Below are 12,424 nucleotides of genomic sequence, written 5' to 3' on the forward strand. Positions count from 1 at the left end.
ACAAATAATGAGGCATTATTCTTTTCTCAAGAAGCCAGCAAAATTTCATCTTTCCTGTTTTATTTTAAGCATGCTTTTTATTCAAGTGTTTAACAAACAACAAGATGGTAAGCTGCTGACTATAGGCAGACCATCCTTTCTCAAGGGCCATTCCAAATGGGATGAGGTACATCCTGGATAGCATGAAGAACAATCCAGCCCTGGGGTGCATAACGTGAGGTCGAGGAATGCCACAATGGAGAGAAGCCCCTCACCAAGAGAGCTGGCACAAGGGCTGAGAATTGTATCCCGCCTGCTTTCCACAGTAGCATTCCTACTACCCTTCTCCTGATTTGGGGCAATGGGAGAGTCAAATCATTCCCCGCGTCTTCTAGTGGCGAGTCTCAGAGAGCCGCTTTGCTAGGGATAGACAGACAATGGTTGGGAACACTTGGGTTCTTCTGAGCCGCTCTAAGGAAGACCGTATGCTGGATGTCCCACCCGCTGCGCTCCACCAAGGTGCCACTATACTCACAGCAGGAGCTCGTAAGAGCGAGTCGGTAGCTAAGATATAAATCAATTGGGACGTTTGGAACCTGCACACCCCAAAACTGGTACTGGATTCCAGCCCACACCCATCCTTTCAATGGTACCCTCCCCCTCAGCTCACCTGGTGGCAGGCATTCTTGAAGAGGTGGTCCACCAAAAGCCAGATCTCCTTGGCCGCTCAGTGGAGTCATCACCATCCTGGGGTACGATATCCAGAAACTGCTTCTCCTGGAGGTCCAATGACAAGGGGGACTGGCATGAGAGCCTGACAGAATGTGTGCCAGTATGCATTCTTTCCTTGCTCCAGCTGGGTGGACAACTCTTGCCCTCTGAGGCCACAACTAGGGCTGGGCGATAGCTGGCTTTCAACACGGTGATATATCACTAGCTAAACATTGCAATACACCAATATATCACGATGTCTGAAATAAGATGGAGCTATGTAGAGGCATTGGCTGGCTTCACGGTTTCCCCCGCATTGTGATTTCGGCTGCCCCCTGCAGGAGGGCAGGGGAAAGCTGAACCGGCAGAGTCCACAGGGGCTGCAGGAATCTAAAGAAGCATTGTCTGGCTTCACAGTTTCCCCCCACATGGTGTTTTTTGCATAGTACACACACACACATCATGATTCGCAATATATTGCCAGGTCAGAAATTATGAAACCAGTCTCACTATCTAGACTTCAAGCTGATTTGAAAATATATCGCCCGGCCCTAGCCACAGCAAGCATCTCAAGTGGGGAAACAAAAAACTAATTGCTCGCACCCCAAATCCAAGCTCCCCCTCCCCCTATTAATATGCAGCTAGTAATCCTCCCACTCCGGATGTGCAGTTCACCCAAAAGCTTACTGAATATGCAGCTGTGGACATGAGGTTTGGCTAACATTTTATTTAAATTGTTGGAACCTGCCCTGGGACCTTAGGGTGAAGGGCAGGAAATAAGTAACAAAAACAGCAACAGAACATGGATGGGCCTTCATAGGTTGATGGGCTGCAGCCCCAGCCAGCATGATGAGATGAGGGGGTCACATGTTCACCACCCCTTGTCTAGAGCACGTTGCAGAGGCAGGGGTAGAAACTGAGCAACAGCTGGAGCCCCAGCCCACGACTTTGTCTGGGCAATGCAGCACACAGCAGCTGGTGAACAATGCCTCCGGCCTCCTTCCCATCTTCCTCTCCAGGAATGTTCAGGGTGGTTATTTCTATCTCAAGCTACCACATTCAAGAGAAAGAGAAAGAGAGGAGGGGGGAGCAAGAGAGCTTTAGGAGCACAGCAGTGGCAAGCAGCCCATCACTGAAAGGAGTTGGCAAGGATGGAGAATTTGATCCCCTCATCCCCAGGGCAGCTGTTGATTAGGACCCAGTTCATCCCCCCTCCCCCCCCCCCCGCCAATACTCCCCGCCCCTGTCTTGAGAGAGAGAGAGAGAGAGAGAGAGAGAGAGAGAGAGAGAGAGAGAGAGAGTATTGGTGTGGGGAATGACACATGCTGTATCAGAGTCTTAGTGCAAGAGTAGCTGGTGCATGCTAAAGAACACAGGAGCCTTGCTGGGTTAGATCAGCATTCTGTTCCCACAATGGCCAACCACATGCCCTTGGGAGTCCATAGGGACACGGGGACAAGAGCACTCTGTCCATCATGTTCCCCAGAAACTGGTAATCAAAAGCATGTGGTTTGTGATAATAGTGGCAAGAAATAGCCCTGACCGGAGCCACTGATCAACATATCCTCCATGATTCTAAATGTCTACAGCTGTCCAAATTGACAGTCACCACGGTCTCCTTGTGGCTAGGATAATACACCCAAGTTGATCTGATTTCGAGAGGAGTGACATTTCCCTGAGCCACCCCAAAGCAGCCACTACCGCTTCCCAAATGCCAGTGCTCAGGTGGTGAGAGTAAGCCAGAGTGGCACAGCCTGTGCAGCAGTTGCTGAGCACAGAGACAAGGAGAAAACTGGCTCTTGGGGCCAGAGGGGGCTGGCGCCTGCATCATGAGACTGGGCTTTCTGCCTCCCGTGCTGCCAATCGCAAGCGGACCCAGAGTCAAGCAGCGATGGCAAATTCTGGTTTCGTCTCCGTTCTCCTCTGCCGAGTTCTACAAGGGCCACGTTGAGACTAGGGGAGAGACCAAAGCAGAGAGCTAGAGCCACCACCTGGACTGGATTTGAGTCAGAAGGCAGGCAGGTGCGGGTACCTGAGAGGAAAGTCCGGTTGGTGGGGTAGTGCCTGGTTTGCCCTAAGGGACCAGCTGCCACTGCATGGAGCAGCTGCTGATCGTTGACAAGGGCAACTCCATTTACGTGCCTTCGAGGCACATGCACACTGCCGCAGAGCTGGAAGGGGCACTGGAGGGGGCAAAAATGTCCCCCCCCCCAAGAGCACAAAAGCGGCAAAGTGGCATGGAAACAGCATCTCGACTCCCTCCCAGGAGCTTTGGCACCGACCTTTCAGACCTGTGGAGAGTTGGAGCAAGGAGTTTTGCAGGGAGGCTGCTGGTTTTCAAAAGGCCTTTCAAAAGGGCTTCCGGGAGTTTAGAGGGTGTTTGCAGGCTTTTCCAATGCTGCCCCCAATATACGCAATTTCATTTAAATGCACGGCACCTCGGAACGCAACCCCCGTGTAAACCTGCTTTGAGCCCGCTACAAGAACATCTAGAGGATAGCAAACCAACTGTTACCTTTTCTAGGAAGCCGTCTTCTCCCTGAGATCAGAGGAGGAAGGCAAGAGCAACAGACAACCAAGGGTGTTAATGGCACAGGCCCTGAGAAGAGAAAGAAACAGCCCATTGGCTGAACAGAATCTGGGCAGATGGCAGGGAAATGCACACGGTTCAGTGGCCCTGCGAAAGGGCAGGTGGGAGGACCAGAACCTGGGATGACTCAGTCAAGGCAAACAAAGGGCATGAACAGCACACAGGAAGCGGATGCACAGCTACAGAAGCTGAAGCTGAATGCAGCGGAGGACCCCCAGCCCCCACATTGCTGAGTGGAAGAGCAGCTGTTTTCCAAGCAGGCAAGCAGAGTGGGAAGGGTAGACATCCAGCACATGAACCTGCCAGGTAAATCAACCCCTTTCCCTACCAGGTCAATAAGTCTGGTGACGGGAACTCCGCCAAGCGGCTGCCTCATCCAGCACAAGGCTTCCAAGGAGGTCCCGAAGCAGCTTGGTAGGTAGCTCCCACCGATGGTGAGGAAATAGTCCTTGCCAGGGTCAAGGTGAAGGACAAAGATAGCCTCAATCTTCTCTTCCTTGCTGACGTACACATCCAGGGAAATGTCCACCGTCTCACCTAAAACGGGAGGAGGTCAGGTAGATACACTCTTGGGCACAGCCAAGTTGGCTTGTCTGTAAATTAAAAGTGAAGACGGTGAAGAATTGAACAGAAGGACACAATAGGAGGCTGCTGGATCAGGCCAACGGCCCATCTAGTACAGCATCCTGTTCTCACAGGTGTATGGGGCAAACCTTAACTTCAAGAATTAGGAGAAGAAGCGACTCAGTTCCCACCCCCACCCCACTTTCCTCTCTAGTCCTCCAAAGCAGCAGCTGCACAGAAGATGGTGACAGGATACTGGGGGGTGAGAGAAAGTGATCCTAACAAAAGAATATCAAAAGGGAAAGGATTTTTGCGCCCCCAATGTAACTTTCTTTTTTAGTTTACATTTCATCGAATTTTTAAAGGTTTGGCTAGTTCTATATGTTCCCCAAGATATTTTTGTGCCTCCACAACATAAAAATACGATTATTTTTTTAAAAAAGTAATTTTTGGACGGACTGCTCTCACTGGTTCCCTGCGATGCCAAAAGGTGTTTGGGGACCCTCCAGCATTGCTTGGCTTCAATTCATTTGTCTGTGTGTCTTTGTTTAAAGCTGGTCACACACACTTTTACACTTTGGGCTCAGCTGCTTTGACGTGTGGCCCTTGGAGGCTTGAGCATGGGGCAATGCAGCCCACAAATGTTAAGCCTCCCCTGCTCTACCAAACTCCCAAGGTTTGAGGGAGGAGGGTTGGGAAGAGGAGGGGAAAAGGAAGGCCTTCCCTAGATGAGCCTTGGGGTCCCTTTCCAACTCTACAGTTCTCTGATTCCAGAGAGAGACGCGCAGGGCTCCAAGTATCCCTCGCAGGGCTCAGCGCGAAGCCATGGCTTCCAATACTGGCTGTCACTGAGCTTGGGGATAAAGGAGAAGTGGAGGGTGACCTGCCCGTTGTTTGTGATCTGGAACCTCTCCTTCTGCAGCTGCCGGAACTTCACATTCTCAAACGGAAACTGCAGAGCAAAACGGGGGGGGGGGGGGGAGGAAAGAGAGTGTTTGCCTTCAGCAGAGGCAAGGAAACATGCTCCAGGGGGAAGTTTGTCCTTGGCCCCGGCCTCTCATTTAGGGGACTGCACATGCAACAGGTCCACGTGGGGCTCTCCAGATATTGCTGCACTTGCCACTGGCCATGTTGGCTGGGGATGATGGGAGTTGTAGTCCAGCATCTGGAGGGCACCACGCTGGCGACCCCTGGAGTCTTTGCCTGCAAGGAAGAGGAAGAGGCTGCCACTCAGTGGAAGGGCATCTGCCTTGCATGCAAAGGTCCCAGGTTCTATCCCCAGCATCTTCAGGTAGGGCTGGGAGAGATCCCCCGGAAATCCTGGGGAACCGCTCAAGACTGAGCTAGATGGGCCAAGGCCTTCTTTCCCCCCTGGTCTTTTTGCAGCAAACCCTCTTTAAGGGGTTGGAGAGGATCCTATTCGTCCTTACCTCCCTCCAGGGAGGGAAGGAATTCGTTCTCCATCCTGTCCATCAACTGAACAATATCCTCAATCACTTTCCGGTACCGTCGGTCATCCACAACCTTCACCTATCGGGGGGGGGGGGGGCAGAGCACATTTGTTGGGGCTATGGACTAAAAAGGGGGGGCATGAGTTAAGAGCAGAAAGGCCTGATGCACCCCCTGTTCCCAGCCCTGAAAGAGGCAAGTACTGTAACTCTGAGAGCTTCCCCAGGATGGCAGCGGCTGTGACTTCCAGAGCCAATGGGCTGAAGCCCAATGCTCCAAGCCAAGTACCACAGAAGCTCCATTGCATGAATGGAGCCAACGGTTAAGGTATACAGTTCAGCCCATGTGGTCTGCCATGCCTGCAGGAGCAGCGTGTACTCAGAACAGTGGAGAATGGAAGCCTAGGGATTTAACAGAGCCAAAACCTGCCCACTCCTTGCACCGGAAGTCATTGGCCAAGGAGGAGCTCTGTGGAAAGGGGCCTGGTTGTTGGTCAGGGCCTGCCCAGATTCAAGGAGGTGCCACATAGCAGGCAACTAAAAAGCCTGAATAGATGATAGCCCTGGCCAGGGCAGGTGTTACCCTGTGAGGAAGAGGGAGCTGGCGGGCTTGTGGTCGCTCCTTTTCAATTCCATGTGGCTTCGGTAGCTGAGCTGATTCACGCTGCCTCCTCGCCAGAGGATTGGCTCACACCATGCTGGCACACGGCACTTCCCACTGCAAGGAGACAGTTGGACTGGCTGAGGCAACACACAAGGCTCACACAGTCAAACTTTGGCTCCACACACGGCCTGTGATCTTGACCACGGTCAAGAGCTGGAGATGATGGGGCTTGGGAGTCCAACTTCTGAAGGGGCAGACCTTGCAGGTGTGCAGGCATTTTGCCTCATGGAGAGAGTTGTCAGGAAATCAAAAGCTGCCTTCTACCAGGTCAGAATGATTTTCTGACCTCCCCCAGTTTGGATTCCTACATTGCAAGGGATTGGACGAGATGACCCTCGTGATCCCTTCCAACCCCACAATTCATTAATTAAGTCTCCTCTGGCTGGCAGCAGCTCTCTGTGGCCCAATCCTTTTTCAGGTGGAGGTGCCTTTCAACTTGAGACTCTGCATACAAAGCATATGGCACACCACCAAATGATGATCCTTCCCCAAAGCAAGGGGCCCCGTTATTCTTGTTCAGACACTATTTTTTCAGTGATCCAAAAGACCCTTTCTGGCACCTGAAATGCTGCCCAAAGGAGCCTGCCGTTTTCCGGCTTCGTCACTACATGTTCCGCCTGTCCTTTTGATTTCCCCATTACCACAGCAAGAGCAATGAAACTAGCAGGCCTAGGTGGCTTCTGACAGTTGTCAAGAACCACAAGAATATGCCACATCCTGGATGGTGAGGCTCAATGGCTACTAGCCATAATGGCCAGAGAACATACTCCACCAAGAGAAGCAGTATGGCTTGGAGGAGGGGAGCGTGCTGTTGCACCCAGGTCCTGTTTGTGGGCTCCCCGAGAGGCATCTCATTGGCCAATGTGAGAACAGGATGCTGGGCCAGATGGACCAATGGCCTGATCCAGCAGGGCTGCTCTCATGCTCTTATGCCCTGGCAGACTCATCTTGAGAGAGCACCAAGTCTCATTCCCAGACTTCCTTGACACAAACAGGATTCTCTGCTTAAACACGCCATGAAACAGGATGCTGATTATCAGGACAAATGTGGGGGAAAGGCTGCTTGTGGAAAAGGAGCCAAAGCATTTCCAGAGACTTTGAGCAGGGATGGCTTGAGGAAGACAACATATCACAGCCTTGCATTTCACAACTCGCCTAGCAGCCTTTGGCAACCGGGAATTCCATGCAAGCAAAGTGAGCAGGTGAAGGAGAGCTGGATCTCTCTCTTCCTCCGTGGCTTGGTGTCCATTCTGGCTGCAGAGGAAAGGAAGTCCGTCCAGCCCTCAACTCTAGCCCTCCTCCAACAGCTTGCTTAGCAGAAAGCCATGTTTAAAATATATGTTTTACTAGCCTGCTCAGGAGGATGGAAAGGCAGGACACTACTAGCATCTCAGCAGACTAGGAAAAACAAACAAGCCTTGCAGAAGAATGATTGAGAGGACTTACTTACAAAGGCTCAACTATCAAGCAGGATCTGTTTTAGAGTCGAATTTGTACGTCGGGATGAACTTGATCTCTCCCTCTGTGAAATCAGCAAAAGCTGTCTTTTGGGTACGCTGAATGTTTAGCTAAAGCCAAAAAGAAATCGCTTATCAGCAGAGAAGCAGAAGACCCCCTGTTGCCTGACAATGGAGTCTATTAACAGCCACTGTTGTGCTGGAAGACCAAGGTGAAGTACTAGTAGGTTAAAGGTAAAGGTAAAGGGACCCCTGACCATTAGGTCCAGTCGTGACCGACTGGGGTTGCGGCGCTCATCTCGCGTTATTGGCCGAGGGAGCCGGCGTACAGCTTCCGGGTCATGTGGCCAGCAGGACTAAGCCGCTTCTGGTGAACCAGAACAGCACACAGAAACAGCGTTTACCTTCCCGCCAGAGCGGTACCTATTGATCTACTTGCACTTGGACGTACTTTCAAACTGCTAGGTTGGCAGGAGCAGGGACAGAGCAAGGGGAGCTCACCCCGTCGCGGGGATTCGAACCGCTGACCTTCTGATCGGCAAGCCCTAGGCTCTGTGGTTTAACCCACAGCGCCACCCGTGTCCCTACTAGTAGGTTAGCCAAGTGCAAAAAAGGGGTATACCTGCTGAGATCCTATCTTATACCCAATTCTTAAAGGTACAGGATGCTTGTGCATTTTTGCCCCATGTCATCTTAAATTACTTTGCTGCATCACACGACAGGAAAATCCTCTAACTCAGGAGTAGCAGACACGTGGCCCTCACAATGCTGCAGAACTACAATTCCCATCATCCCTGATTACTGGCCATGATGGCTGGAGCCAACAGGAACTGCAGCTCAGTAACATCCGGCAGACCACAGGTTAGCTATACCTCCAATAGACAATCTTATATGTACCAATAATCCATACAAACTGTTAACAACCACCAGAATACACCCCCGACACTATGAGCAACTGCAAAACCACCCTTTTGCATCCTACGTTGGCTCCCAGGACGTTTCTGAGCACAATTCTCAGTGTTGGCGCCAACCTTTAAAGCCCTAAATGGCCTCAGCCCTGAAAGAGTGTCTCCATCCCCATTGTTCAGCCCAGGCATCAGGGTCCAGCACCGAGGGCCTTCTGGCCTTTTCCTCACTGTGAGAAGCGAAGTTACAGGGAACCAGGCAGAGGGCCTTCTGAGTAGTGGCACCTGCCCTGTGGGACACCCTCCCGTCAGATGTCAAGGAGATAAGTAACTATACAGCCTTTAGGGAAGTTTTTAATGTTTTATGATGGTTTTGCATATGTTGGAAGTCCCCCCCTTGCCTTCCTTGCAGCATCCTTCTCAAAGGGCTAAGGCACGACTACGCTCACAGAGTTTAAATCCACCGTAAGGTGCAGCAATCAGGCCTGTTTCAACACAAAATACCAATGCTCCTTATGCCAAGTGGGAGAAAGGTCGTCAACATGATGAACACACAAACCTTGGAGAGAAAAATGTAAAACAAAAAGCACCAGCAATTTAATTGGACTTAATGGAAGTCTCTGCTGATAAGAACATGTGAGCAACACAGATTTTCCAGACAGATGCAAAACCTAGAGCAGGAAACCTTAGACCTTTCGATATTGCTGGACAGCAGCTATGCTGGGGCTGATGGGAGTCCAACAACATCTGGAGCGTGTGCTGAGCTAGGAAAGCCCTCTAACTGGGAAACGGCAGAGCAGTCCTACTTATTCCAAGGCAACCCTCCAACTTAATTGGGACTTGCTTCTAATTCAGGTTGCACAAACCGGCAACCTTAAAAAGCATTTGTAGAAGTCGCAGTCATCCTATGTTATAGCTACACTTTGCTCCTAACTGCCTGAAAGTGGTTTCTCTAGCCTAGGCTGGGGTATCCCAGACAAAGGAAATAAACAGGGCAATATCCTAAACCACCACATATAACACAAAGATGTCTCTCACCTGGTCGTAGGTCAGAAGTCTCTGAAGCTCATTTTTAGTGATCAGATGACAATGCTGGAAAAAAGCAAAGCAACCACAGCTACAGGCTAGCTCACGGGGTCGGGGGTCGGGGGTCGGGAGGCAGCCTGCTGCCACTTCCTGCAATATGTAGTAAGACTGATAACTAGGATTGGGCAGTATGATCATATTAGGCTAGTGCTCTGTGAACTAGACTGGCTCTTGAACTGCTTCCAGGCCCAATTCAGAGCATCCCATTTGGCCTTTCAAGTGTTTCAAGGTTTGGGGAAAGGGTACCAGAAGAAGGCCCACTTATGTTTGCACTGCCTCTCCACTGACTAGAATCCCTTTCCCAGGGAACTCCTGCTCTTTCAAGCATGGCAGGGCCTTTTCAGTCATGGCACCCGACCTTTCAGAATAATCTCCCAAAGAGGTTCACCTGGCCCCTGCTTTGATGTCCTTTCAGCAAAGACTTTTAGAATTTCCCCTGGTTCTTGAATTCATGGGCAGGGCGCTTGTGGCCCTCCAAACCCTGCTGTAGTACACAGGAACATGGGAAGCGACCTTATATTGAGGCAGACCATTGACCCATCAAGCTCAGGACGGACTACATGGACTGGCAGCAGCTTTCAGGCAGAGATCATGCCCAGCCCTAGCTGCACACACTGGTGACTGAGCCGGGAACCTTCTCCATGCAAAATGGCCGCTCTGCTTTCGCGTTACTGCCCTTAACAAACTGCAACTCCCACCCCGATCACTGGAGAAGTTGCCCACATTTGCTATAATCTCATCTAATACATCTCTGCCACTCGGTTTATGTTGCTCTCTCCTGGCTGCTCTAGTAGAAACCTTAGTGGTGCAGCTGCAGCAGCAGGGATCGCCGACACTGCACCCTCCTGGTGTTGCTGAAGTGGAACTCTCATGAGCCCGTCAGCAAGGCCAATTCTTAGCAATTATGGGAATTTTGGTCAATCAACATTTGGAGAGCACAATGCTGCCTGCCATAAAGAAGGCTGATCACCGAAGAATTGATGCTTTTGAATTCTGGTGCCGGAGGAGACTCTTGAGAGTCCCAAGGACTGCAAGAAGATCAAACCTCTCCATTCTGAAGGAAATCAGCCCTGAGTGCTCACTGGAAGGACAGATCCTGAAGCTGAGGCTCCAAGACTTTGGCCACCTCATGAGTGGCCAATGGATCCAAACTACAAGAAAGAAGATTCCACCTAAACATTAGGAAGAACTTCCTGACAGTAAGAGCTGTTCGACAGTGGAATTTGCTGCCAAGGAGTGTGGTGGAGTCTCCTTCTTTGGAGGTCTTTAAGCAGAGGCTTGACAACCATATGTCAGGAGTGCTCTGATGGTCTTTCCTGCTTGGCAGGGGGTTGGACTCGATGGCCCTTGTGGTCTCTTCCAACTCTATGATTCTATGAGAAGAGAAGACTCCCTGGAAAAGACTCTGATGGATGAATGTATTGCCAAAAATGTTATTTTTGTTTCAGTCATTGCAAATTCTGGACAAGATGGACTGTTTCAAGAAGTGGCAGAAAGACATTTCTAGATTTGTCTGGCAGGGCAAGAAGCCCAGAATAAAATTTAAAATACTAACTAACGCAAAGGAAAGAGGTGGATTTGCCCTGCCAGACCTTAAACTTTACTATGAATCAGCAGCATTCTGCTGGTTGAGAGATTGGCTGCTTCTTGAGAACACAGACATTTTGGACTTAGAAGGTTTCAACAATGTTTTTGGGTGGCATGCATATTTGTGGTACGACAAGGTTAAAGCACATAAAGCATTTAAAAACCATATTGTCAGGAAAGCATTGTTTAATGTCTGGATAAGATACAAAGACTTACTGGAAAATAAAACCCCAAGGTGGTTGTCACCAATGGAAGCAAAGGCTCAGAAAAAACTCAATATGGAGGCCAAATGGCCGCAATATTGGGAAATATTGGAACAAGAAGGAGACAAATTGAAATTGCAGAGTTTTGAGAAATTAAAAGATAAAGTGCAAGACTGGCTTCATTATTACCAAATAAGAGAGGCCTATAATTTGGACAAAAAAAATGGCTTCCAGGTGGAAAAATCAAAATTGGAAACAGAACTGTTAGATCCCAAAACTAAGATACTTTCAAGAATGTATAACTTGCTGTTAAAATGGAATACGCAGGATGAAATGGTTAAATCTGCTATGATTAAATGGGCACAAGACATTGGTCATAACATTATGTTTGCTGACTGGGAACAATTGTGGACCACCGGTATGAAATTTATGGCATGGCATGTAATGCATTGAGAGAGAATATTATGAAAATGATATACAGGTGGTACATGACACCAGTCAAGCTTGCAAAAATATATCATTTGCCCAACAATAAATGTTGGAAATGTAAAGAAAATGAAGGTACATTCTTTCACCTTTGGTGGACGTGCCCAAAGATTAAGGCCTTCTGGGAGATGATCTATAATGAAATGAAAAAGGTATTTAAATATACCTTCCTGAAGAAACCAGAGGCCTTCCTCCTGGGCATAGTCGGCCAATTGGTGCCAAAGAAGGATAGAGCTTTTTTCATGTATGCAACAACAGCAGCAAGAATACTTATTGCAAAGTATTGGAAGACACAAGATTTACCCACCCTGGAAGAGTGGCAGATGAAGGTGATGGACTATATGGAATTGGCGGAAATGACTGGCAGAATCCGAGACCTGGGAGAAGAGTTGGTGGAAGAAGACTGGAAGAAATTTAAAGACTATTTGCAGAAACACTGTAAAATTAACGAATGTTAAAATGATGTTGGATTGAAAATAAGTGGCATTAGCAACAAAGTTATTAAGAATATGCAAAAATGAATTGATAATGGTTGGAAATAAAGAGTTATAATATGTTAAGATATAGAGATAAGACAATGAATGAGGGTAAGGATTTGCTGATTTGATTATGTAAAGGGGATACAAAAAGGGGAGGTGAGAGGAGGTCAAGGAAACAAGCAAATGAGTTTAAAGTTATAAAAAAACAGATTTGTTTTTATTTTTTCTTATTTTCTTTTTGTCTTTTGTCTTTTGTATGTTGTAT

At 49.1% G+C, this 12,424-nt stretch overlaps 1 pseudogene across 1 annotated transcript in view; it reads right to left on the reverse strand.

The window, feature by feature from the left end:
• Window positions 1–640: 640 nt before the first annotated feature.
• Window positions 641–12,424, reverse strand: part of LOC309361233 (inositol polyphosphate 5-phosphatase OCRL-like) — a 31,778-nt pseudogene continuing 19,994 nt past the window's right edge. Inside the window, exons 7-14 of the transcript in view lie at window positions 9,357–9,410; window positions 7,421–7,524; window positions 5,876–6,010; window positions 5,264–5,374; window positions 4,631–4,796; window positions 3,609–3,817; window positions 3,206–3,229; window positions 641–756 (exon numbers count right to left, since the gene is read on the reverse strand). The product of the transcript in view is annotated as an inositol polyphosphate 5-phosphatase OCRL-like (transcript). The remainder of the gene's footprint in view (window positions 757–3,205; window positions 3,230–3,608; window positions 3,818–4,630; window positions 4,797–5,263; window positions 5,375–5,875; window positions 6,011–7,420; window positions 7,525–9,356; window positions 9,411–12,424) is intronic.

The sequence above is a fragment of the Podarcis melisellensis genome (genome assembly GCF_964234715.1).
Source record: "Podarcis melisellensis genome assembly, chromosome: W".
NCBI lineage: Eukaryota > Metazoa > Chordata > Lepidosauria > Squamata > Lacertidae > Podarcis > Podarcis melisellensis.